The sequence below is a fragment of the Microcaecilia unicolor genome, chromosome 6 (assembly GCF_901765095.1).
Source record: "Microcaecilia unicolor chromosome 6, aMicUni1.1, whole genome shotgun sequence".
Classification (NCBI taxonomy): domain Eukaryota; kingdom Metazoa; phylum Chordata; class Amphibia; order Gymnophiona; family Siphonopidae; genus Microcaecilia; species Microcaecilia unicolor.
The window spans coordinates 115,759,266-115,785,620 of NC_044036.1; the positions used below are offsets into that span (position 1 = coordinate 115,759,266).

Below are 26,355 nucleotides of genomic sequence, written 5' to 3' on the forward strand. Positions count from 1 at the left end.
TACCAGGCAGAAAAAAGGCCACATTTTTCTCTTAAGTTTTAAAGGAAAGATTCAGTCTGTCTCTCTCTCCCCCCACACAGCAGACAGAAGGCTAAGAAAATGGCTGAGGGAAGAAATTCACCATTGTTCTATTCTCTCAAGGTGCCTAGATTAACTGAGTTTAATTATCAGCAGTGGGAATTAAGATTCATATGTTTCCTTCGAGCAAAAAGATTAGATATATGCTTAGACCAAGACAGAACAGCTGAAAATATGGCTGAATGGGACAATGCAAACTATTATGTGAAGTGCATGCTTTTGGAAGCTCTCTCAGAGAAACAAGCCATATTAGTGGAGGGAAAAGATACACCAAAGGACATTTTATATAAACTGAGAACTATGTATGCAACTACATATGCAAAGCAGCAACCAATTTGGTTGGCAGAGTTGAATGAAACCAAATTAAGGGATAAAAGTAAATGTAATGATCACATTATGCATCTTATGTCTTCATTTCAAAAGCTAGAACTTTCTGGAATTCCCATGTGTGATGCATTGAAAAGAGCATTTCTTTTTACCTCACTATCAAAGAAGTTTGATGTTTTTAGGTCTGTAAATGAGGCCATTGAAGGGCAATCTTTTGAACAGGCAACATCAAAACTAAGGCAGGAATGCATAATAAATGATTCTGAGGAGATGTGTTCTCAAAGCAAGTCAGAGAGAAATGAAACAAATTTCTTGGCAAAGAACAGAGGAAGGCGGAGCTATGGGAAAACTCCACCCAAGGGCAAGCTGATTTGCTACTCATGTGGAAAGGAGGGACATGTATCTAAATGGTGTAAGGAAACACAAAACACTCCCTCTAGCTCACCTAAGCCAATGGAACTAAAGAATTTTCAAACCAGGAAATGTATGAAGGACAAAGATAAACACAAGGGCTTTCTAATGGCAGAAAAATCTTTGACTATGGTAAATAATAATTCAAATGAAAGTACTTGGATTTTGGATTCAGGGAGTACATGCCATTTAACCAATTGTAAGGATTTCTTTCAGGAAATGTGTCCAGAGGAAGGTATTCTTAAAACTGCAAACGCAGGGACTGCTAAGATCCAAGCAAAAGGTATTGGATTCTTAAAATGCAAAGTGTCTAATGAAGTTAAAGAAATTCCTGTAAGTGATGTCTTGTATATTCCCCAAGCAGTTTGCAATATGCTTAGTGTATCTACATTAGATAAGAAGGGATTTGTGATTCATTTTGAAAACAGTAAGTGCACAATCTCTAAAAATGATGAAGTGTATGCTGAAGCTTTTATGCATAATGATGTTTATAAACTGAGCATTTCAGGTGAAGCCTCACATATGGCGCAAGTAAGGAAGAATGATGGTAAATGTAGTCTGGAAATCTGGCACCGCCGCCTGGGACATCGTGATTTTAAGGTGATCCAGGATCTTTACAGTAAGCAACTGGCCACCGGCATTCAGATAAGTGCAGATGCTGGTAAAATGGAGAAATGCATAGACTGTGTTACTCAAAAAGGTGTGAGACCCTCATTTCCTGCATACACAGGAAATAGGAGTAATAAAGTACTGGACTTAATACACAGTGACTTATGTGGACCGTTTAATATCCCATCATTGGGAAATAACAGATTTGTGCTAATATTCTTGGATGATTTCTCTAGATATTGTGTGGCCTATTTGCTGAAAGAAAAAAGTCAAGTCACAGACATGCTGAAGAAATACGTAGCCATGGTGAGCAATAAATTTGAAAGAAAACCAAAGGTTCTTCAGACCGACAATGGTGGTGAGTTCACTTCACAAAGCATGCGCACATTTCTAGAACAAGAAGGCATTCAACATATCACAACAGTAGCTTATACACCAGAGCAAAATTCTGTTGCAGAGAGAAAATTTAGGTCACTTGTGGAAATGACCAGATGTATGCTGTCAGATAGCAATCTCCCTAAAAGACTATGGGGGGAAGCCATTCTCACAGCAGTGTACCTACAAAACAGAATGCCAACTAAAGGCGCTGAGCGCACACCACATGAGACATGGCATGGTAGGAAGCCAAACCTGTCACACATAAGAACATTTGGAAGTACAGCATATGCTCATGTACCAAAGCAAAGAAGGCATAAGCTGGATTCCACAACAGAAAGGGGCATTTTAGTTGGCTATACTCCAGGACACAAAGGATATAGAATTTTGAATCTGAAAACTGGCATTGTTGGCATAAGACATGTTACATATTTTGATGAAACAAAAGGGTTGATAAAGGCTGGATTATCCCAGATGAGCCTTATCATCCAGAATATGAAACTAGAACCATAATAGACATGCCAGTGTATATAAATGCCATACCAAGGCAGATGTCTGAAAGCAACTCATCTGTATCTAACGAGGAACAGGCAGAGGAAGCAGACACAGAAAGGATCATTGAAGAAGACAGTACAGTTGGAGAAGGGGAATCAATTGGAGAAGGACTCTCAGATTTAGAGGATGCAGAAAGGTCGGACCAACCTGTAGTCAGACGCTCATCCAGGGAAAACAAAGGTGTTCCACCCCCAAGACTGTCTTACCTAACAAAGTCAGCAGAAGCTCAAGAGCCCTTAACATGGGATGAGATTGAGAAAAATGCCAGCAGAAGAAGCTGCTGAATGGCATAAAGCTGCACAAGAAGAAATTGATGCATTGGATAAAAATAATACTTGGATTCTTACAAAATTACCTCCTGGCAAGAAAGCTATAGGATGCAAATGGGTATTCAAGTTAAAAAGGAATGCACAATAAAGTGGAAAGGTATAAAGCCAGATTAGTGGCAAAGGGATATCTTCAAAAATATGGAGAAGATTTTGATGAAGTGTTTGCACCTGTAGTGAAACACACGACAATCAGAACACTTCTGAGCATTGCAGTCTCAAAAGGCATGCAAGTCAAACACATTGATGTGAAAACAGCGTTTCTTCACGGAGATATAACTGAAGACTTGTACATGGAACAGCCAACAGGTTTCATAAATACAAAACAAAGACAGCTAGTGTGTAAATTAAACAAAGGTCTTTATGGATTAAAGCAAAGTGCAAATGTTGGAATGAAAAATTGCATGAAATATTGACAAATTTAGGATTTAAGCAAGGTGAAGCAGATAAATGTTTGTACACTAGGTGCACAAATGGACAATATGCATACATTTTAGCTTTTGTTGATGATCTGCTCATTGCAAGCAAAAGTGAGCAAGAGTACAAGGACATTGTAAAGTGTTTAAACCTGAATGTGAGATAAAAGAACTGGGTAATGTGTCATACTATCTTGGTATAGAAATTGAGAAACAAAATGATGGTTCTTATCTTCTAAGCCAGAAGCAGAAAATAAATGAGCTTATTGAAAGTTTAGGTATGCAAGATGCCCAAGTTGTAAGCACTCCCATGATCACTGATTTTCTGAAGGATGAACAGTAAGAGAACCTTTACCAGATAACATCCAATATAGATCAGCCATAGGTAAGCTTTTATATCTAGCTACCACATACAGGGCTGATATAGCAAATGCAGTAGGAATTTTGAGCAGAAGGGTCAGCTCACCTACCAAATCAGATTGGACTGCAGTTAAAAGGATGGTAAGGTATTAAAGGGTACCATTGATTGTAAATTAAAGATTTCAGCCAATAGTAATCCAAAACTAATATGTTACTGTGATTCAGATTGGGCAGGGGATCATTCTGATTATAAATCCACAAGTGGATATGTGTTTATGTATGGAAATGTATAAATTTCATGGGCCAGTCATAAACAAAGTATTGTGAGTTTGTCTTCTACAGAAGCTGAATACGTGGCCGTATCGGAAGCGTGCAGAGAACTGATGTGGATTGAAAAACTTATGCTGGATTTCGGAATAGCTGAAAAGAGACCAATCCAGATAATGGAAGATAATCAGAGCTGCATCCGACTGTCACAGAATGACAAGGTTCAGTCACGCACCAAGCACATCGCAACGAAATACCACAACGTGCGAGAGTTGGCGAAAGAAGGGGTCATCAGTCTACACTATTGTCACACCAGTGAGATGACAGCTGACATCATGACCAAACCGTTACCCAGAGAACATTTTGAGGATCTGCGTATAAAGCTTGGACTTTGTATGAATAAATAATTGCATGACAGTTATGCATGAGAAGGGGTTTGTTGGAATGTAATTGTATTTTACATGCATTGCCTGTCACCTATTATTTCTCTGTGATTACTCTGTGACCTCTGATGTGAATTACTTAGAGAGGTCACACAGCTATGTAACTTCCTGTGGGGGTTAGACACAGCAGATGCAGCACATGGAGCACATGGAGCTCATGATCTCTCCTAACCTGAGAGGATCTATGGTGGTGTGAGCATCCATTACCATCTAAGCACATGGAAGGAGCTGATAATACAAATGTATAGTAATATGTATATATAAGCCTGTCTGATTATAATCTAACTGCAAACTGTGAGTAAACAGATGTTTTGTTACTTCAACTTTAAAGTGACTCAGCAGTGAATTATTCAGGGGTGAATGAGAGAGAGATGAAGAAAGAAATTAACATTTCTAAAGCTGAAGCTGTGTGTACTAAAATCTGCTAATTATTTACTACAAATAATCCAACATAATAGACCCCCACATTCTCTCAGACATTCTCAGAAATGCATACTCTACCTCAGGCAACCTCCCATGCGTACCTCACCAGAAAACCCACTGCTGGAAACAGGATACTGGGCTAGATGGAGCACTGGTCTGACCCAGTGTGGCTATTCTTATGTAGTTTTGGGGTGGTGGGGCAGTTGCAGAAGTCAGTTTTGGAGGGTGGGGGCATTTAGGGGTTGGTGCAGTTTTACAGGGCAGTTTTGGGGGTTGAATCAGAAGTGAAGTGGTGGGGCAGTTGTGATGGAGGTAGTTTTCGGGGGGTGCACAGGTTGGGGGTGGTGGGGTAGTTTTGAGGGTTGGTTGCAGTTTGTGGTATGACGAGATAGTTTTGAGGGTTAGAACAGATAATGGGGTGGTAATTTGGAGGCTTGGGGTAGATAATGGGTGGTTGCACAGATGCCGGGGGGGGGGGGGTCTAGTTTTGAGAGTTGGGGCAGTTTGGGGTAGTGGGGCAGTTGTAGTGGTAGTTTATGGAGCTGGGCAAATAATGGTAGGGTGAGGCAGTTGAATTTGGGACAGTTGAAAGAGTAGTTTTGGGGGTAGGGACAGATAGCAGCATAGTGGGTAAATTGTGGGTGCTAGGTGCAATTTGTGAGGTAGAAGTGCAATTGTGGAGGCAGTTTAGGGGAGTAGGGGCTGTTTGTGGGGTAGTGTGGCAGTTGGGGGATAGTTTTGGGGGTGAGGGCAGTTTGTGGTGGGACAAATGCAGGGAGGGAATTTCTGGTGAGTGGGACAGTTAAAGGTAGTAATTTGGAGGGTGAGGCAATTGAGAACAGGGGAGAGGCAGTTTGAAGGGAGGAATTCCCTAAAGTGCTGTGTTTCACTAAGTAAGTTCTATTCTGCAGAAGCTGGAATTGGCTCTCCCATAGAAATGCTTTAGGTCATTATTTTTTTGAGCAGGAGCAGCTTTTTTTCTCAGGAACCCGTGATCCAATTTGGCCCATTTTTAAATTCAGTTCAGCTGATATTCCGCCCATAGGAGGCAGGCCAGCTAAGTGCCGCAATCGGCACGGGCCTGCTGCTCCTGTATGGGGGAGGAAGCTGCCTCCCATGAATAGCCAGAACTTCACAAAACTGCCACCAGGAAATACTTCAAAAACATTCCTTTATTTTCCAGATTCATAAACAAAACTTCACTCCAGAGTAGAGACTTGCTTCTCAGGCAGGGCTGTTCTGCCTTGCTTAGTACACCAGCCAATTACACAAAGACTTTGCCCCCTTCCCTGAGGGGAATGCAAGAGCCCTTTGGAAATCCCTGCTTTTTGTCCTGATCAGTAACAAACAAATAGTACTTGTCCCACAAGCAGGATTTCCCCTCAAGCCGGTTAATCCCCAAGCAGCCTTTACTTCCAGGAGGTGCAATACTTTTGGGACTTCCTCACCCAAGGTATCTCAGCCTGCACTGCTCCTCTCCTCCTGAACTGAACCCCTCTTCCCACCAGGCAGCCCTCCTTCATAAACAAGCCTTCCAACTTCAGAGGTTCTCAAAATAATCAGGTTTTACAAAAGAAAAACCGGTTTAAACCAAAATAAATTCCCAAACCATGTAGGTTTCCAAACCTTCAGGGGCTGCCTTCCTCAGCTCTCAAGCTCCCATTCCATTCTGCCTTCTGCTTCTTGCTCAGCCTCCTTAACCCCCTCCTCCACCTGCTTCTCACCGCACCCTTCCCTCTACAGGTGGGAGGCATGATGTATTGATTACGGAGCCAGGGGAACTGGGCTTCTTCCTTCTCCCTCCCTCTTGTGGTCAGAGTTGGTATATAGCCGTCTTGTCTATCCCTGGGGCTCCCCTTGCTGGGACGGGCAATGCATTCTGGGAGACGTAGTTCAGGATTTTGTTGTTTCATTTTGTACCTCTGGGCTGTAGCCTTGTCACAATATTCAGAGCTAGTAGGTTAAGTTTATAGCAGCCAAAGATAGGCCTCGCATTTAGAATGCACAATTTAGCTGCTAAACTTAGCCAGCTAAGCACAGAATATTAGCAGCTAGCCGGTTATATCGCGTAATATAGCCAGGTAGCCTCTAGTATTCACCAATCTTTTAAATGTTACCTTGGTTGATTATATTTGGGTGTTTGAAGACTTACTCATAGATACTTTAATTATTGCTATTTTAAAGATTTTTTCACTTTAATTATTGCTATTTTAAAGATTTTTTTCATAATTTTGAAAACAAAGAAAAAAAAGGTTTCCATGGCTAATTCAGAAAACCACAAGTTGGTGTTGGACAAAATGCTAGAAACTATTATAGAGAATAAAATTACTAAGCATATAGATAGTCATGGCTTAATGGGACAAAGCCAACATAGATTTAGCCAATAGTGTGAAATAACATGTGGATAAAGGTGAGCCAGTTGATACAGATGGTTGTTTTAAGCCTTGTGAGACACGTATATGGGTAAATGCTGATGTTCCAGAAAACACAGATTCAAAGAGAGTGTGTTTGGGGTATGGTTTTGCTGCTCCAAAAAATTATACATGTACTTCCCATTCACAATGGGAGTGCATGTATCTTATAAAAACTTTTCCTGTTGGCTTTTGCACCTCCGCCTAGTAGTCTAGCAGCCTCTCTCCCTCCCTCAACCCGACTCTCATTTTCGCCCAACTTAAAAAAATAAATCCCTGGTGTCTAATGGCCCCCCTCCCTACCTGACTCAGCTCCCTTCTCTGACTTAAAAAATGAAATCCCTAGTGTCTTGGTTACCCTCGCACTCCTTAGTGAACTCACAGGCTCTCCTGAGCCCCACTTCCAAGGCATACCTTAAAAGAGGCAGAAGCAATGCTCACTCACTCCTGCCTCTAGCACCACCATCTTGAAAAATGGTGGCACCGGACCTCAAACAGTGCATCCTAGGATACACTGAGCAAGGTCAGTCTGCCATGTAAGGGAATTTTTCCCTTATTTGGTAGTGTCCACCACACTACCAAATAAGGGAAAAATTCTCTTATTTGGCAGATCCATTGGTTGGGAGGGGGCCTCTATACTACTGGGAATTTTATTTGTAATTTCGGAGCCAGCGGGTCAGGCCAGAGAAGAACCACTAGAGTACTAGGGCTTCTGGGGTTTTTTTTGGAGGGGGGACACCATGTCATGGAGCCCATGCAGAAAATGATGTGTTGGAGGGTATGGGAGGGGTCAGATTGGCAGATCGGGTTGGGCTGTGGGGGCCACTAGACAGTGTATTGCCTGCAGCTTTTTAAAACAATGTCCCCATTGCTGTCAGTGTGTGAGCCAATCACCACCCGCACACTGCAGGAATGGGGAAATTGTGAAATGAGCTGCAGATTATTGCTGCGATTTTAACACAGCAATAACTTGCATGCTCATTGCTTATTGCAAAGACTGGAATTTTTTCATTGATAATTTAGCAGTAGAAGCTATAAACTGAGCCAGCTCTACCGCAGGGCTTTCAACATCAGCCTCCAAACCAGACCCTGTGTGGAAGGGGCATACATGGAAACTACTTGGTCAATCAGCACAGAGAACACATGGCATCATAGGGCTATTAGGCAGCACTTTAATCCTCACTGCTGCAAAAACGTCAGTCCTGGAGTGGTGCTTATCTATTCATAACACTTCTTTCAGTTGTCCTTTGTAATTGTTGTATTAAGACTGATGCCTGCAGAAGGACAGGCCCAGAGTACATTAGGATGATGAGCATCAGAGGCATACCAGCAACATCAGGCCAGGTGGGGAGTATTTGGGCCATTAAACGCATTGGTACCAATGTAGGGCTGCAAAGAGGGCACAGTGCCTGTATCTCAGCACTGCACCTTTGTATCAGGACCTTGGGCTCCATAGCAATGCCTGGTGCCAAGATGGGGTGGAGAATGGTGCTGATGCCCAGCTGCAGGATACAAGTGCCTCAGCTCTGCACCTCTGTGTCAGGTCCCCAGGGCACCAAGGCAACACCTGTTACAGAGTATCTTCTGACTGCCTAACTTCCAGAGGAGGCATGGAATTCAAGGACAGTAAGCAGAGTGATATGTGCCTTAACTAAGTTTTGCATTCCCCTATTTCTAGAGCAGGACTGGTAGGACTACTGCATGAGGGGTTAGGTTTAGGTCCAGTGGCATAAAGAAGAAAGGGCTTTCTCTGGTCCATATGCTGAGGCAGACCTTTGGAGACTGGGCCTGCAGTTGGTAACAAGACCCTAGCCACCAACATAGCTGCTCAGAACCCAAGAGCTATCATCGCACACAGTGGGCTCAGTGGTGGAGAGTCATGCCTGAGATAGGGACTGATACTGAAGATGAAAAGAATGTACCCAGAGAGGCAGATCTTATTGAGCAGTAGGTTTGGTGGTTCATTCTAGAAAGATTCTTCATTGAAGAATAAAATAAAAGAGAATAAGTGGAATAAATTAACATAGGAGCACAGGAGAATAGAACAAACATGCAGTGCCATTGTTGGGAAAAGGCAAAATATAGGCTTCCTCTTCCTACAGGTGTATAGAAGATCCCTGAAAGGCCCCTCTTTTCTGCTTGTGGTACACACTCAGGGTGAGATTGCTTCATAATCCAAATGTTCAAAATTCACAATAAATTCCAATATGAACAGATAAAGGAGCTCAGTTTATTCAACAGTTCTTTTCTTTCATCTTTACCTGCCTCCTAAAGTCAGGAACATGCATTCATAGATAAGTGAGCTGAATTTATGCAAATGAGACCTCCTAGTGGGTTCTCTTAATACTTTCCACTTGAAAATCTCCTCAAGTTCTATACAGCTCAAATCCAGAACCTCTAAAGTAGTATTTTCCGAAGTGGTCTCCGTTCCATATGCAGAGCCTAAGATACAGGCAGAACTTGGGAGTCTCAATGTGTGAATGAGGTGATGATTCAGAGAGGAGGGTTTTAAATTTGCAAGGAACTGGGCAACATTCTGTGGAAGGAGGAGCCTATTCCAGAATGATGGGATCCATCTTAACCAGGGTGGGACCAGGCTGCTGGCATCAGCATTTAAAAAGGAGATAGAGCAGCTTTTAAACTAGAACCTAGGGGAAGACCAACAATCATTCAAAAGCACATGGTTTGGAACAAGGTGTCTTTCAAAGATATCACCAAAACAGGGAAGATAGGATATCCTGATAACAAGGTTGCAATAGAGACCATAGTAGAACAGGTGTCTTTAAACAAAAATTAGACAAAAGATTGCAAATTAACACTATCAACTGCTGAGCAAGATGTAAATAGGAACAACAAACATAGTTTGAAATGTGTATATGCAACTGCCAGAAGCCTAAGAAATAAGATGGGCGAGTTAGAATATATTGCACTAAATGAAAAACTAGATATAATGGGCATCTCTGAGACCTGGTGGAAGGAGGATAACCAGTAGGACACTGTCATACCAGGGTACATATTATATCGTAGTGACAGGGTGAATCGAATTGGTGGAGGAGTAGCATTGTATGTTAAGGAGGGCCTTGAATCAAATAGATTGAAAATTCTGCAAGAAACAAAACACATCTTGGAATCCTCATGGATTGAAATTCCATGTGTAAAAGGGGAAAGGATAGTGATAGGAGTATTCTACCATCCACCTGGCCAGGATGAACAGACAGATGTAGAAATGTTATCAGAAATTAGGGAGGCTAACAAACTGGAGAACATAATAATAATGAGTGATAATAAAATTTAGAAGCATAATGTCAAGGACAAAACATATTACTACTACAATTTGACATGTCGAGTGCATTTGAGCTAGTAGATAACACCACACTAATGACACTGCTCGACAACATAGAAATCAGCGGTGCAGTGGCAACATGGTTGTCACGATTGTGACTGTTTTCCTTGGCTGTGCTCTCCTCGCCCTCTGGTGGCCAGAACCGGTGGCTGCCATAGACTGTCTTGCTGTCTCCCTACACATTCCAGACTTTCATTCCAGTCCGATCCAGATATTCTAGCCCTCCAGACTTGATTTGAAGTTTGGCTGCTAGCCTCACCCGTACTACTACTACTATTACTACTATTTAGCATTTCTATAGCGCTACAAGGCGTACGCAGTGCTGCACAAACATAGAAGAAAGACAGTCCCTGCTCAAAGAGCTTACAATCTAATAGACAAAAAAGTAAATAAAGTAAGCAAATCAAATCAATTAATGTGAACGGGAAGGAAGAGAGGAGGGTAGGTGGAGGCAAGTGGTTACAAGTGGTTACGAGTCAAAAGCAATGTTAAAGAGGTGGGCTTTCAGTCTAGATTTAAAGGTGGCCAAGGATGGGGCAAGACGTAGGGGCTCAGGAAGTTTATTCCAGGCGTAGGGTGCAGCGAGACAGAAGGCGCGAAGTCTGGAGTTGGCAGTAGTGGAGAAGGGAACAGATAAGAAGGATTTATCCATGGAGCGGAGTGCACGGGAAGGGGTGTAGGGAAGGACGAGTGTGGAGAGATACTGGGGAGCAGCAGAGTGAGTACATTTATAGGTTAGTAGAAGAAGTTTGAACAGGATGGGAAAACGGATAGGGAGCCAGTGAAGGGTCTTGAGGAGAGGGGTAGTATGAGTAAAGTGACCCTGGCGGAAGATGAGACGGGCAGCAGAGTTTTGAACCGACTGGAGAGGGGAGAGGTGACTAAGTGGGAGGCCAGCAAGAAGCCGATCTGCAGTAGTCTAAACGAGAGGTGACAAGGGTGTGGATGAGGGTTTTGGTAGAGTGCTCGGAAAGAAAGGGGCGGATTTTACGGATGTTGTAAAGAAAGAAACGACAGGTCTTGGCAATCTGCTGGATATGAGCAGACGAGAGAGAAGAGTCAAAGATGACCCCAAGGTTTCGAGCTGAGGAGACAGGGAGAATGAGAGAGCCATCAACAGAAATAGAAAATGGGGGGAGCGGGGAGGTGGGTTTGGGGGGGAAAATGAGAAGCTCAGTTTTGGTCATATTTAATTTCAGGTGGCGTTGAGACATCCAGACAGCAATGTCAGACAAGCACGCTGAAACTTTGGTTTGGATGCAAGGTGAGATATCAGGGTAGAAAGGTAGATTTGGGAGTCATCAGCATAGAGATGGTAGGAAAAGCCATGGGTTGAGATTAATGAACCAAGGGAAGAAGTGTAGATAGAAAAGAGGAGGGGACCAAGAACAGAACCCTGAGGTACGCCGACAGGCAGAGGGATAGAAGTAGAAGAGGATCCACCAGAGTGAACACTAAGGTGTGGAGGGAGAGGTAGGAAGAGAACCAGGAAAGGACAGAGTCCTGGAATCCAAGTGAGGACAGGGTATCGAGAAGTATGCTGTGATCGACAGTGTCAAAGCAGCGGAAAGATCAAGAAGAATGAGGATGGAATATTGACCTCTGGATTTAGCCAGTAATAGGTCATTGGAGACTTTAGTAAGCGCAGTTTCGGTTGAGTGGAGAGGGCGAAAACCAGATTGTAGTGGGTCAAGAATAGCATGTGAGGAGAGAAAATCAAGGCAGCGGCGGTGAACAGCACATAGCTGCCTTGTGATTCCTGCAGCTGAGCTTCAGCTGCTGATGGGCTTATTAACCACCTGGAAACTTTCTGAGTTTGCCTTTGCATCACCTAAGGTCTCTGGGTATGTTGGTGTGCTCTGTTGCACTTCTGCCTAGTCTAGTTTCTTGTCTGAAATCCTTGCCTGGTTCTAGTTTGGTCTTTGTGTGTTGTTTAGCTTAGACTTTATTGCTTGTTTCCTAGTCTTGTTTCTGGTTTGTATTTCCTTGTCTGGTTCTTGGGTAGTCTGTGTGTAGTTTAGCTATTTGCATTAATTGCTAGTTCCTGTCTTAGTGGCTGCTTGGCAGCTTTCAGTTCTTACTCTGTTGCCTGTCTGTGTTTTTCCCTAGTGGCTGCTTGGGAGCTTTCAGTCTTTGCTGTTACCTGTATTTGTACCCTTCTCTGTGGCTGCTTGGCAGCTTTCAGTCCTGGTCCTTTAGCCTGTCCACTTTCTGTCTTGTGGTGTATTGTTTGTGAGTTCTAGCCCAGTTTCCTGCCTTGTCTCTCATGTTTGTTCCTTTTCCCTCTGACCCTCAGTTTCTGTTCAGCCTAGCTTGTTTTCACCCACTGTGTCCTGTAAGTTCTGCCGGCCGCCTGCACCCAGGGGCTCAACCCCTGGGGAACGGTGGTCAAGCGCAGGTGAAGTCTAGCTGTTCCTGCTCTGCCTGTTCCAGCTTGTTTGCCTCAGCTGCAACTCCAGTCCTGCGGTTCCAGTCCTGTTTCTACCAGCCCGTCAGAGTTCTGCCTTGTCTCTGGTTTGGGGGTGGTTTTCCCTGCCACTGCCACTCCTCGGCAGTGGTCCAAGGGCTCATGAATCCAGGTTCTCCTTGAAAACCTGACAATGGGTCAATGGCTTCCCAAAGACCAGATCCTACTTTCTAAAGATGGCCATCCAAACATCAGCCTCATGGATCTCTGAGTGCGGAGTACCACAGGGATCACTAATATCACCAATACTGTTCAATGTAATGATTGTGCCACTCGCAAAAAACCTGGAATTAATGGGATTCAACCCATTTATAAATGCAGACGACGTCACCATCTTCATACTTTTCCAAAACAATATCACAAACATACAGGACAAAATAAAAGGATTGGACCTCTTGGAAGAATAGACAACAACTTTCAAACTGAAACTGAAAAGAGACAAAACCAAATTCCTAGTACTATCCAGTCCACACAATTCTACATCCTACCAAAAATTCACAATCAACCAACAAACATACTACATCGAAACACAACTTAAAATACTAGGAATCATTTTCGACAAACATCTAACACTGGACAATAAATATCTGCAGTAACATCAAACTGTTTCAGAACACTATAGAAACTGAGAAGAATAGGAGATTATTTCCCTAGACAATCTTTCTGGATACTGGTCAAATCAATGATACTATCGCAACTAGACTACTGCAATATAGCATATGTAGGGTGAAAGGAAAACACATTAAAATCACTGCAAACAGTCCAAAACATGGCAGCAAGAAATTGAAATACGAAAGAGCAACCCCACTGCTTAAAACACTACATTGGCTACCAGTCAAAGCAAGAATATTTTTCAAAGCAAGCACCCTAATCTTCAAGATACTATTTGGAATGACATCCGAATATTATTATTATTATTATTAGCATTTGTATAGCGCTACCAGACGCACGCAGTGCTGAACACCTGACACAGAGAGACAGTCCCTGCTCAATAGAGCTTACAATCTAAAAATACAGACAGACAAGACAATAAGGGTGAGGGAAGTACTGGATGAGAAGGAACAAGGGGGAGGCAAATGAGTAGTGGCTAGGAGCCAAACGCAGCAGTGAAAACGTGGGTTTTCAGCATAGATTTGAAAACAGGTGTAGAGATGGAGCTAGACGTACAGGCTCAGGAAGTTTATTCCAGGCATAAGGTGCCGCGAGAGAAAAGGAACGAAGCCTGGAGTTAGCAGTAGAGGAGAAGGGGGACGGCAAGAGAGATTTGTCCAGCGAGTGGAGGTTACGGGGAGGAATGTAGGGAGAGATGAGAGTGGAGCGGTAATGGGGGGCTGCAGAATGGATGCAATTAAAGGTCAGTAAGAAAAGTTTGAACTGTATACGGAAGCGGACAGGGAGCCAGTGAAGTGACTTGAGGAGTGGGCTAGTGTGGGTATAATGATTTTGGTGGAAAATAAGCCATGCTGCAGAATTTTGGACAGACTGGAGAGGAGAGAGATGACTGAGCAGAAGACCAGTGAGAAGTAAATTGCAATAATCCAAGCGAGAGGTGACAAGGGTGTGGATAAGGGTTTTGGCAGCGTATTCAGAAAGGAAGGGGCGAATTTTGCTAATGTTGTAGATAAAGAAATGACAGGTTTTGGCGATCTGTTGAATATGTGCAGAGAAGGAGAGAGAGGAATCAAAGATGACAACAAGATTACGAGCCGAGGAGACAGGGAGGATGTGAGAGCCATTAACAGAGATAGAGAATGGGGAAGAGGGGAGGTGGGTTTAGGGGGAAAAATAAGAAGTTCAGTTTTAGTCATGTTTAGCTTCAGATGGCGAAGAGACATCCAAGCAGCAATGTCAGACAAGCAGAGGGACTTGGGGAAAATCCACTGCTTATGTCTAGGATACTTGTCAAAAAATAATTATGGCTTATACCACCTCCTCAAATCAACTGAACCAATATCAAAATATGAAAAGGAGGATATCTCACTATACACTTATGTAGCATTAATGAGGTGGAGTCTCATATCATTAGACACTACTGCTATTCACATCACTAGGATAAGCAGCATAAAATGTATTGTATTGTAATGTTTTGGGATCTTGCCAGGTACATGTAACCTGAACTGGCCACTGTTGGAAACAGGATGTTGGGCTTCATGGGCCTTTGGTCTATCCCAGTATGGCTATATTTATGTTCTTATGTTCAAATTAGCCTGGCTTACCACTTGGGCCAGGTAAGTAATCAGAGGTTCCAGCTCACAAGCCTCTTGAGCTGGCAAGTGAAGAAACAATATATTCACCAATTAAATTACAGTCCTTTTCCACAAAATGAAATAGCAATATCTTAAAAAAAAAAAAAAAAAAGCTCTACTCTTTAAACTTTTATATTCAACAAAATGGAGATTTCAGACCCTTTCCCTAATAACCCCCCTGTCACAAAACGCCTAGCACCCACTGGAGGTTACCCTGTAGCCACCTGAAGGATCTGCCCAGCACTGCCCAGTTTTGCCTGCACTTGGACTTGTTCTCTATACTAGAACCCTCTACCCACCGACTGGGTCCTGCTTGCCTCTGGGCTAGTTCCTACTCTCAGGGTATTCTCAGTGATTTCTAGGACACTGGGGCCACACTCCAGGGATCCCACAGTTCCCAGAAGGCACCCAGAGACCCAAAAACACAAACCAGGATTCTTAGTCGGTCCAGGACAGCAGAGCCAATAAACTAAATAAGGTTATTGTCACAGAACTTGAACAGAAAAAGGTGAAATCAGCAGACAGTAACAGGTAACTGAATACAGAACAATTATAAAACTATCTAAACATTGATTTACTACCTGGGGAGTTCAGGAAATATAGCTGCTCACAGGCTATAACATATAAATGCTCATAGGGTTTCAGTAAAGAGACCTTTTTCTCTCCACTGAGACTGGGGAAAATCCAGTTCCTACAGGCTAGATTTGAAATTCAGGGCCAATCAGAGCCCAGACCATCAATTTTGAAAGTAGCTGCCAAATGGTACTGCAGATTGCCTTTCCATAAGCTGAAACTGGAAGACAAAGTTTTTTTCTGCAACAGCTTTAAAACTCAAAACAAGTACCATCTGTTGGCAAATTAGGAGAAATGCACTTCATGAAATAATACAGTTTTTTAGGCTTAAAAACCCACTGTTTTGTCACCCCCCCCCCCCCCCCCCCCAGAGCAAACTGCTGTGATATGCTTGTTGCCCCATCTGAAGTCTCTTTCAAAATTTATAGCATTCAAAGTATTAACTACTCTTACCTCAAAGTTCCACTTAAATCCATTCCATTTCATTCCATCCATCTAATTCTTGATTGTATTCCCAGTTCAACAAGGGTTCAAGTTCTTGTGGGTTGAAATCACAGTTCATAGGATCCCTATGTATCTATTCCTGCTCTGCCCCCCTTAGGCTCAAGACTGTATTTTATATTTTGCCAAGGGAAACTCCTGCCTCAGGTTGGAATCAGCCTGGCACAAAGATGAGGGGGCTAATTTAGGCATAGGTAGATGGGATGGGCTAGAATTTGATTTTAGCTCTGGAGTAGGGTGAAAGCAGTGTCATAAGATTTTGCTTCCTTTTGCAAATTTCTATGTGGAAAAGGGTTTCTTGATGTCCTTCCTGGTCACATAGGACACTATGGAAGGAGATGGCCTACATATGCTCAGAAAGGCTTTCCAGGTTTTTCTTTGTTGCTAATCCATCCATGACACTGTTGGATGATGTCATCAGTGTGTGGCTGACTCATTTTGCTTGTCCATGAAGAAACGTTCCGGGGCAGAGGGAGCATGGAAATGAACGAAGCTGACCGGCGCGCGGCACTCCCCCCAGCGGCGTGCACCCGGGGCAGACCGCCCCCACCGCCCCCCCTTGGTACGCCACTGATAAAGAGCATGAAATCTTGTATCTACTTTTTTGAATTTGCCAGGTACTTGTGACATGGATTGGCTACTGTTGGAAACAAGATTCTGGGTTTGATGGACCTGTGTTCTGATCCAGTACAGCAATTCGTATGTAAGACTGGTAGGGAGGAGGAAGGGGGACAGAGAGAGTGACTGGTTTGGAAAGAGGGGAAGGGGAATAAAAAAGAGTGCTGGCTTTGTGTTGAGAGTAGGGGGGAGGAGAAAACATTAATGAGAGATGTGGTAGGAACAAGGGGAGTCTATAGAGAGACTTCTCTGTTAAATGTCACCAGGTATCAGTAAGTATAAAAATGCTTCTTCAATCTGAGAAGCAATTACAATTAGTTATCTATCACCCACCAAGTGTGAGTCATTTTCTTCCAGAATTTAAAAATGATCAGGGTGAGCAAGATAGCCTAATCATCCATCCTCTCTAATAAGCAGGCACATTTTTCATCAGAATCAGAATTTTTATTTTCTTGTTGGTTCTTAGCTCATTTCTGGTAGAAAGACTGCAACAAGTATACTATTCTTTAGACTCACTAATGTTTCATTGAACACTGAGTCTTTTTTACAAAGCTGCGTTAAGCAGCTAACATAGGTTTTACCACACAGTAGACATTAGTGTAGACTAGGACAAATGACTTCTGTGTTAAAAAAGCAACCAGTATGGTGAGAATTTTGTGTTAGTTGTCTAACGCCGGAGTCTACAGGAATTGGGCATGACATGGATGGGCAGAGTAGAGGCTAGTTGTCATGACTGCCGATAGCTCAGTTGAACTTACTGCCAACCTCAAGAGGAGGTGGTCAATGCAGCAACAGAAAAATGGCAAAGGATTGTGGTCCCCCCCCCCTTGCCTTTCCCCTAATATCCTTCATGCACCATCTGCTGTCGCCACGGTTGGCACCATCATCCAAAATGGCATCCCCTAACAGTAGTCTCGTGGTACTACCATTAGGGATCATCCTTCAGAAGGATGAATCTTAGTGGTAGTACCACAGGAAAACCAGTGCATGGCAGAAGCATCATTATAGATGATAGCGCCGACCCAAGCGGCTGCGGAGGATGACCACTGCTTTAGAGTTCCCAGGTGACTGTGGGGTGGAGCAAGGGCAGGGCTCTGTATGAGCAGGTTTTTCCTCTCAGGCGGCAGGGTTGTTGTGTCAGGAGTTTGGTTGTTGGGTTGGTGGATTCAGAGTCTGTGGGAGGGAGTTGGACAGTCATATCATGGGTTTGGGGTTCTGATCAGGGGGAATGGGGGGATGGAACCTTGGTTGTAGGTGGATTGGAGTGGGGGGCAGAGATGTGGTGGAGAGCAGGGTGTGCCGCCGCAATTATGTTTTATTTTCTTTATTTTTCAGTGGGCCCACTCATGTTACATGCAGTGCCTACTATCTGGATAAATGTGTTTACTGCACATTTTATCACACAGGCCTTCCACTACTGTACAGTAAGTGGAAGACCTGCAGATTACTGTAATCTTTGCTTGTAATGTGTGGTACATGTAAAACCTTGTGCACTTTAGTAAAAGGACCCCTAAATTCTGCAAGGGATCCATTAATCTTGACTTTACCTGAATCAACATTGACTTCTCTTGGGTCATTAACTCAAGATACTGAAGTCAACAAAGGAACTATTATCTTATCTGCTATTGCTGAGCCTACAGTGTACTATTTTTGTTTTTCAGAGGTGAAGCTTTTGGGTGGCCCCAATTACTGTGCTGGAAGATTGGAGGTGCTTACTGAGAACCAAACATGGGTAGCTGTGTGCAATGAAAACTGGGATCTTCAGGATGCGCAGGTGGTTTGCCAAAATCTGGGTTGTGGACCTGCCCTGGCGGCACCAGGATCTTCCTTGTTTGGACATGGGACCAGTCCCATCTTGCTGACTGATATGAACTGCACAGGATCAGAAGGTCATCTGAAACAGTGCCAGTATGTTTCTTTGACAAACAGTACAAGGAAATGTTGGAAGCCAGACAGTGCTGGTGTCGTATGTTCAGGTAATCTTATCAAAGATATAATCTGGTGATTCCTTCTGGGTGGCATCCAGGGTCTCTGGGAGGGTAGCCGGTGTGCTGTAATCCTTACTTCAGGGCTTTGTGTGACAGGGGGAAAGGTATACTTTAATGCCCCTTTCTCCCTAGATTTTCTCTTCTCATTCATATCCCATGTTACAACCTGCACAGTCACTCTGAGGAAAGGCCAATCTCCAGCCTGAATTGTTCAAATTGTCCCTTGATTGAAACTTAATTGGCAATAATCTATATATATAAAGAAGGCACCTCCAACGTTCCAATGAAGCCTCAAGCCGGCAACTTGAGGCACTCGAGATATCCGGTTTGGCCTGCAGTCAGTGTAGCTCCGCCCTCGCGTCAAAACGCGATGACGCAGAGGGCAGGACGGGCCTGCAGTCAGTGTAACTTTGCCCTCGCGTCAAAATGCGATGACGTAGAGGGCGGGGCGGGGAACGCACAACGCCAAGGTTGCCAGATGGGAGGTTTTCCCGCCCAATTGGGCGGCTTTCCACGACCGGCTGCGGGAAATTTTCAACCGCTGTGGGTCGCGGTTTTTTGGGCGGCTTCGCGTTCGGTTGGGCGGGTTTTGTTTTGTTCTTTGGCTGCGGTTTTCGCGGCGCGGGGGCGCAGTTAATGGCGTAGGGGGTGGGGCTGGTGATGAAGGGGGTGGAGTTGTGAATGTGGGGGTGGAGCTGTGAACATCGGGGGCGGAGCTGTGAATGTCGCGGGCAGGGGTGTGCGGTTTTGGCCGGGTTTAGAACTGGTTTGGGGTGGGAAAAATTATTTAAATCTGGCAACCCTGCACAACGCACGAGTTCCACAGATTCAGTGACAGCAGCGGGGAGTCCCACACATTCAGTGACAGCAGCGGGGACAGCACTGTGAACTTTAATCACAAACTCGCAACCAAGTGACTGAGGGACGGAGGGAGGGAGAGGGGGGTGTGGAACTCGGAAGGGAGGGACGGAGGGGGGGTCTGGAACTCGGAAGGGAGGGAGGGAGGATGGTGGCCGGGAAATTACCTTGCTAGTGCCCGTTTCATTTTTTTCCGAAACGGGCATTTCTTACTAGTTATCAATAATTAGCTTTAACTAGCACTAATAGGAACTAATTTGCAGTTATGTGCATAGGTGCATTATGATCCTATTTAATGTATTAAGTTATCTTCTACTATAATAAAACTCACCCTCAACGTTCTGAAGACAACGTTCTGAAGTCACTCAGTCACTCACTGAAGGGTTCATGGATTCATGGTGGTGAAGCCACAACACTGACCATGTCTCTCTGCCCCGCCCTCGCATGACGGACCAATCAGAAAAAACACCCTCAACATTCTGAAACACAAAGGACCATCACAACACCGTTCCCAGGCAACACTAGGCAACGTAAGATGGACCAATCAGAGGAAACTACGTGACAATAAGGGAGGAGCATTCCCCAGCAGAATGGCTCATTATCTGTGCAGCACGGAGAGAACAGAACCACCGCTGGAACGAGAGAAAATATTCCTGCTGTGGGTATGTGCAAAAATAGACCGGGGGGGGGGGGGGGGGAGAAATTTTTAAATGCCTAATGCCAGTACTGAAGAGTGCCAGAGGGCCTATAGCACAGACTATATTTGGGATCGCTTGACATGGAGTCAGAGGAGCCGGAAAACAACGTGCCCGTCACCATCTGGGACGTAGGCGAACAGGACAAGCTGCGGACCAGCTGGAAGGATTACCCACAACCCAGCCAGCAGCAAACAGCGACCAAGGAAGGGGGAGGAGTACTCCTTCCCTGCCTAGGAATCGCTGGAGACTGGCTGCCAAACTAACGAAACAACCGCACACCGATGCACCACCTCCATCATTCGAAAGGCATCCACTCTTTCTTCAACAGAAATGCAAACTAATAATACAAAACAAACAAAGAATACATGGTTTCTCAGGCGGCTGCAGGTAACTCCCCACCCCCTTCCTCTTCCCCTTTTGCCGAAGCGGCCAAGGACGTGCCCAACCATCCCCAGCCTCAGGCAAGCTGTCTCCCACCTCGGGGATTCCCCGAGCACCCGGAAAAGACGGCGCTGATTCCTGCAGCGCATAAATGTTCCAGCATTCCCCTGCAGCCGGCCTGAAATGGACCAAACATACCGGATCACCCCCCGACGGCCCGAGACCGTGCTCTTCTCCCTTCCGCCAACTTAAAACAACCATCCCCGTCCTCAGGCAAGCCGTCACCCACCTCCAGGATGCCCAGAACCCAAGCCCAATGGAAAAAGATGGCGCTGCTTCTAACAACACATTTCTCTTCCAGCATTCCCCTACAGCAGCCCTAAAACGGCCAAAAAATACCGACAGACAAAGAACGTGCTCCTCTACCTTCCGCCCATCTAAAACAACACTGCAGCCTCAGCACAACACCAAAAAAAAAACATGGAAAAAAAAACAACACTCAACAAAAGCTGACCCCCCTACAACCACATTTACATTTCACCAACAGAAAGACCCCCCTCCACAAACCTCCTTGACAGACAAAACCACACACACACAATACAACAGAAACACACCCTCAAAGCCACACACCAATCCAACCCATTTTGCCAGCACAGCACAGCTCATCCCCCAACCCCCAAGCAAAAAACAAAACAAAACAAAAAAAGACACACATCAACAACCTGCACACACACTGCACCCTCACACACACACACACACACACACACAAAATAACTCTGTGACACATACACACAAAAAAAACCACATGCTAGCGCCCGTTTCATTGGTTTCGGAAACGGGCCTTTTTTTACTAGTGTCCAATAAAAAAGGTATCATCTTATTTTCTTTTCCATGTTTTATTTTGTTTGATTTCTATTGATAACCTTAAGAGTGGACTAACACGGCTACCACACCTCTGACCCTATTTTATAAACCGTGTATGTAAATTGTCTAGCACATAACTGCACAGGGGGTGTTCAACATGGGAGGGGCATGAGTGTTCAAACTATTCTACCACACCTTATAGAATTCTATCAGTTACATGCGCAAGGTGTCATATTTAGGTGCATCCATTTACATCTGCTATAGATATGGTATAAGTGGTTGTGCCTAATGTTAGTGAATAAATGCCAACTTGGGCTAATATTCTGTAGTGGCAGTTATGTACATAATTGCCATTATAGAATTCATGCTTAGCACATGAAATGTAGACACCTACCTGTAGGTGATCTATCTTGAATTGACTTATTATGACTCATTGATGACATCATAATAGCAGTTCAAGGTGTAACTCTTTGCTTATGTACTGAAGACTAAATCACATCATGGAGTGTGTTTGAGGGAGCATTTGTGAACTCAGTGTTGGTTTGAGCCAATCCTATCCAGTGTGTGATGTAATATATTTCTCTTCCTGGAAATTCTGGGGATTGCAAAAAAAGAAGTTTAAATAATTTCAATAGTAGTAGATTGAATATAATAATGCTAATAGACGTGGGGTGACTATTCCTGCTTTCCAATGATGTAGCTGAAATGTTTCCTTGCTTCTGTTGGGATAGTGTTTAATTATGGTTACATTACTAAAAGCTCTACAGGACTCTCTGGATCATTATGACCACATTCTACAGGAAACATTTCATGGTGAGAAGAAATGAGGTTATTTTTGTGATAAATTTCTCATTGATTTCACTAGCTGTAAGTCAATATTAGTGTGTTTTTCATGGACTGTTGTATTACAGCACCTTTCAGCATATTCTGGAGAGCAGAACAGTAACCTACGCTGTCATAGCATTTATGATGTGTGTGCAATATTGTTTTGCTTATTTTGCTCCCCTTGGCTGCCAGTGCGGTAATGATAACACAGCCCATTCATTGTCCTAAAGTATTCCTTGTATTAAACAATTTATCTCTAACTGTGCTTTCATCATTTACTACTTGTGAGCAGCAGTGAAACTGGAGAGAGGGGTATCCCGATGCACTGGGAGAGTGGAGCTGTTTCATGAAGGTCAATGGAAGCCGGTTTCCAGCCGTGGTTGGGATATATGGGATGCTGAAGTGGTGTGCAAGGAAATTGGCTGTGGCTTTGCAGTATCCACCAAAGTAGGAACTATGCTTGGACAGAGAACTAGCGTGCTTGGTTAGAGGACGTCAACTGTAATGGAACAGAATCTCACCTCACTGATTGCCCAGGAAGTTGGAATAAACATGTGGACGGTCGTGGAGAAACAGCTGAAGCTACGTGCTCAGGTAAAGTTCTAAACAATTTTATATTTTCTGTTATCGTAGCTTAAATTTGGAATGGAATCAGAGACATAGGAAAAGCCTTACAAAGTCAGATCAAGGTATATCAAGCCCAGCATCCTGTCTCTGACACTGGCCTGTCTGGGTCACTCTTAACCAGAAGATACCAAAAAGTAAATCCAAGTTCTTAATCCCTTCAAGCCCAAGATCTCTGATCATTACTGTGTCCTAAATGTGCTGCTCAGCCATTCCAAAAAATGAGACCGTAGCACCTCAATCTTTAGAAAGTCTAATGGGCTCCCTATCTGTTTCAAAGTTCCTAAAGTTCAAAATTCCCCCAAAACTTATTTTTTTGCCATTCCTCTGATCTTATTTTACCTATAAGCCTATCTATCCCCCCTGGCCTTCTAGCTTAAGCATTTTCTGTCTTGTCTCCTAAATCTTTTACTGCTGCAACGTTTCTGTTAAAAACAGAGAAATATGATGGCAGATAAGGGCCAAGTGGCCCATCCAGTCTGCCCATCCTCAGTAACTACTTCCTTGCTTCTAAAATTCTGATACAGTCCTTGTCTCTAAGACCTCTGCCGGGAGGCCATTCCACACATCCACCACCCTTTCCGTGAAAAAGTATTTTTAGATTCCTCCTAAGCCTGTTTCCTCTTAACTTCATCTATGCTCCCTCATTCCTAATTTTTCTTTCATTTGAAAAAGGGTCACCTCCTATACATTAACGCCACTGATGTATTAAAATATCTCTGTCATATCCCCTCTCGCCTGCCTCTCTTCCAGCATGTACATGTTGAGGTTCCTAAGCCTGTCCCTTTATGTTTTACTAGTAAAAAAGGCCCGTTTCTCACACAAATGAAATGGGCGCTAGCAAGGTTATCATGTAATGGCGATTATGTTTTTAAGGGAACCATTAGGAAAAATGTTCTGTCATGATAAGTAATAATTGGGAAGGGTGTATAATGAGTAATATGCTCCAGGGGTATGAGATACGGATTGTTTATCCATTTTTTTGTTGTTGTTTTAATCTTTCTTTTTTTGTGATTTTTATTTATAGTATTTTTAAAAGATAAAGAGTACGCAGACTCCATCCATGTCCAGCATTTCTCCTCTCTTCCCTCCCCTCAATCCATGTCCAGCATTTCTTCTCTCTTCCCTCCCTCCATCCATGTGCATCTCCATCCTGACTTCCCTCCCCTCCATCCATCCATCCATGTCCAGCAACTCTCCATTCTCCCCTACCCTCTTCTCCATCCACCCATATCCAGCAAATTTCCTCTCTCCCCTGCCCCCTCCATTCATCCATCCATGTTCAGCAATTCTCATAAGTACATAAGTAATGCCATACTGGGAAAAGACCAAGGGTCCATCGAGCCCAGCATCTTGTCCACGACAGCGGCCAATCCAGGCCAAGGGCACCTGGCAAGCTTCCCAAACGTACAAACATTCTGTACATGTTATTCCTGGAATTTTGGATTTTTCCAAGTCCGTTTAGTAGCGGTTTATGGACTTGTCCTTTAGGAAACCGTCCAACCCCTTTTTAAACTCTGCTAAGCTAACCGCCCTCACCACATTTTCCGGCAATGAATTCCAGAGTTTAATTACATGTTGGGTGAAGAAATATTTTCTGCGATTTGTTTAAAAATTTACTACACTGTAGTTTAATTGCATGCCTCCTAGTTCTAGTATTTTTGGAAAGCGTGAACAGACGCTTCACATCCACCTGTTCCACTCCACTCATTATTTTATATACCTCTATCATGTCTCCCCTCAGCCGTCTCTTCTCCAAGCTGAATAGCCCTAGCCTCCTTAGTCTTCTTCATAGGGAAGTCGTCCCATCCCAGCTATCATTTAGTCGCCCTTCGCTGCACCTTTTCCAATTCTACTATATCTTTCTTGAGATGCGGCGACCAGAATTGAACACAATACTCAAGGTGCGGTCGCACCATGGAGCGATACAACGGCATTATAACATCCTCACACCTGTTTTCCATACCTTTCTAATAATACACAACATTCTATTCGCTTTCCTAGCCACAGCAGCACACTGAGCAGAAGGTTCAGTGTGTTATCGACGACGACACCCAGATCCCTTTCTTGGTCCGTAAACTCCTAACGTGGAACCTTGCATGACGTAGCTATAATTCGGGTTCTTTTTTCCCAAATGCATCACCTTGCACTTGCTCACATTAAACATCATCTGCCATTTAGCCACCCAGTCTCCCAGTCTCGTAAGGTTCCTCTTGTAATTTTTCACAATTCTGTCGCGAGTTAACGACTTTGAATAACTTTGTGTCATCAGCAAATTTAATTACCTCGCTAGTTACCTCCCATCTCTAAATCATTTATAAATATATTAAAAGCAGCGGTCCTAGCACAGACCCCTGAGGAACCCACACTAACTACCCTTCTCCATTGTGAATACTGCCCATTTAACCCCACTCTCTGTTTCCTATCCTTCAACCAGGAATTCAACAATTCAATAAGGAATTGTATCTCTGTAGCGTGTCCCGATGTTACATTTACCCAGTCTATATTTGGATAATTAGTCACCCATTATTATCACATTGCCATTTTGTTCTCCTCCTCTCCCCTGCCCTCCCCTCCCCTCCATCCATGTCCAGGAACTCTCCATTCTCCCCTGCCCTCTCCTCCATCCATCCATGTCCAGCAACTCTCCATTCTCCCCTGCCCTCACTCCATCCATCCATATCCAGCAAATTTGCTCTCTCCCCTGCCCCTCCATCCATGTCCAGCAATTCTCCTCTCTCCCCTCCCCCCCCCTCAATCCATCCTTGTCCAGCAATTCTCCTCTCTCTCCCCTGCCGTCCACTCCTGTCCTGTCCAGCGATCTCTTCTCTCCCCCTGCCGCCCTCCACTCCTGTCCTGTCCAGCGATCTCTTCTCTCCCCCTGCCCTGCCCTCCTCTCGTGTCCAGCCATCTCTTCTCTCCCCCTGCCCTCCCATCCATGTCCAGCGATTCTCCCTGCCCTCCCTCAGCTCCCTGACAGCTCTACTCTCCGTTCCTCCCCCCCCCCCCGTGCATTTAACCCTTTTACTTTCGGCGCAGCGACGGCAGTGAAGAGGACAACACAGCTTCTCATTTCCCTCACAGTGTCCCTCCCTGCGCAGAAGAACAGGAAATGCATCATCGCAGAAGGCGGGACACTGCGTGAGGGAAGGGAGAAGCTGGAGGCAAGCCGTGTTGTCCTCTTCACTGCCGTTGCTGCGCCTGAAAGTAAAATCGTTAAATATGCGCAAGGGGGGAGGAACGGAGAGGAGGGCTGTCGATCAGGGAGCTGAGGGCGGGAAGGAGTGGTGGAACCGTCCAAGAGCTGCCTGGCTGCAGTGCTGCTGCGCCAGGCAGCCCTGCGTTTGGGGGGGGGCAGCAGCCAGGGG

The 26,355-nt window shown here is 44.3% G+C and overlaps 1 protein-coding gene across 2 annotated transcripts in view; it reads left to right on the top strand.

The window, feature by feature from the left end:
* The window catches only part of LOC115471581 (deleted in malignant brain tumors 1 protein-like), a 121,311-nt gene that overhangs the window by 21,010 nt on the left and 73,946 nt on the right, over window positions 1-26,355 (top strand). Inside the window, exons 5-6 of one of the 2 annotated variants that reach the window (XR_003942370.1) lie at window positions 18,411-18,725; window positions 22,656-22,957. The gene's annotated coding sequence lies outside the window, so the exon portion shown is untranslated. Of the gene's footprint in view, window positions 1-18,410; window positions 18,726-22,655; window positions 22,958-26,355 lie in introns of those variants that run through there. The other variant, XM_030205254.1, reaches the window with a different exon arrangement.